Genomic DNA, 1,648 nt, shown 5'->3' with positions numbered 1-1,648 from the left:
GACACTTAGTAATGCAGTCCAGATGTCCAACTGGCACTCCCTAAACAGATAGGGGCCAATGGATGACCATTGATCATGATAGCCAGGCTTAGCTAAGTGCATCCCCCTGTGGGAGCTGTCCTTATCAAAAGAAAACATCTTGCATGAATGGTTTCTCTGTGGCTGCACCACAGAGATGAACAGAGAAATGGGGCCTCATTTGGGAAGCTCAGAAACACTTAATTCTGCATTATTATTAAGCCTCGCCGCTACAGCATGTAAATGAGGCAACTTGCAAGGCGAGCAGGCTCGGTGCACACCGAACGCAGATGTCTCAGAGCAGTTGAGACGTGTCCAAGTGGCTGTCAAAGGACAGCACTTTGCCGGTGCCGTGGCTTAGTTGGCTAAAGCGCCTGTCTAGTAAACAGGAGATCCTGGGTCCGATTCCCAGCGGTGCCTTTATTCCTGTCTTACTGTACAGAATTTATCCTTATGGGCAAATCCCATGCCTTTTAATTCAGGTGCATGCAAGTGTTCGTTTCCTTTCTGGAACAACTTGTTTTGAAAGAAATCTATACAGCTTGCGAAAGATGAAACACAAATCTTTCTTATCAGTGAGGAAGAGGTACTCCCAGCAGGCCAGCTAATACCAACAAAGTTTTTTTTTCACCCTAACCCAGAGAATGGCGAAAAGCGAGGCGCCTGTGGCTCTGCAGTGTAATCAGTTCGCGAGTTCGGCAGTTAGCTGAAAGAGTGGTAAATGGAGCTCGCCCCAGCCCGTCCTTATTCTTTTAAAGAGGATAAAAAATTAACTTCGCCGCCATTACTACCAGCTTTAAAAGACTGCCATGGGCACGGAAAAAAACACACTACAGATGACTTTTCTGGAACCGAAGCAGAGATTCCTTTACGAACCAACTGATAAAGCTCAGCCAGTGAATACTGATAACAGAATGTGAAAGCACGATCAACTTTGTAACTGCAACCACAGGAAAAACAGCAAGAAGCAGGCTCCATTCCCCATTTAAATCTGTCGTGCGAGGCATGCTTTTTGCACGCATGAAGTAAATCCCACGATTGCTTTTGAACTTGGACAAAGTTCTTCCAAAGGAGCGCTATGCGCAAAGATTTAACATGTTCTTTACCACCCCTGGGTGCTGCAGGTGCTTCAGGTGGAGAAAGGCCTGCAGGTAATACAGTACAAGAAGCTGCTCAGGTAAGGTGATGTCTTGCCCAGTCTGTGGAACACATCTCTCTTTGCAACCATCAACACCTTCCAGCAATCCTTCGTACTTGGTTCTGGACTCTGCAACTGTCTATATCTGTTTGAGAAATTCGTACTCATCAACTTTTTTTGTATTCAAATTAAAAGTACAACTGAAAGAAGTTTTATAATGAAAATGACCTAATTTTAGTAATCTCTTGGCAACATTCTTACTGTTCTTCTTCTGAATATCCTTTAGGATACTTTGGAAGTTGATGATGAGGTTAGCCAGGCTGGGATCCTCTACTTTCACACTGATATCATTTAGGATGTAGCCCGGAAAATGGTTTATGTTCTTAATATAATTAGCAATGATTTGGTGAGACAGTCCAGTGGTCTTCATTTGGTTACAATAATTGTTGTTTTGGATAGGCCCTTTACAAAGTTTAAGGAAGATGCAGATGG

The 1,648-nt window shown here is 43.8% G+C and overlaps 1 non-coding gene across 1 annotated transcript; it reads left to right on the top strand.

Moving 5' to 3' along the window:
- The first annotated feature begins 364 nt into the window (after positions 1 to 364).
- trnat-agu (transfer RNA threonine (anticodon AGU)) lies at positions 365 to 438 on the top strand. Its single transcript has one exon. It is a non-coding gene; the product is annotated as a tRNA-Thr (tRNA).
- Positions 439 to 1,648: the final 1,210 nt, after the last annotated feature.

This window comes from Lepisosteus oculatus, chromosome 14 (genome assembly GCF_040954835.1).
Source record: "Lepisosteus oculatus isolate fLepOcu1 chromosome 14, fLepOcu1.hap2, whole genome shotgun sequence".
Classification (NCBI taxonomy): Eukaryota; Metazoa; Chordata; class Actinopteri; order Semionotiformes; family Lepisosteidae; genus Lepisosteus; species Lepisosteus oculatus.
The sequence above is the reverse complement of the archived record's forward strand: the minus strand, read 5'-3'. Positions and strand labels throughout refer to the sequence as shown.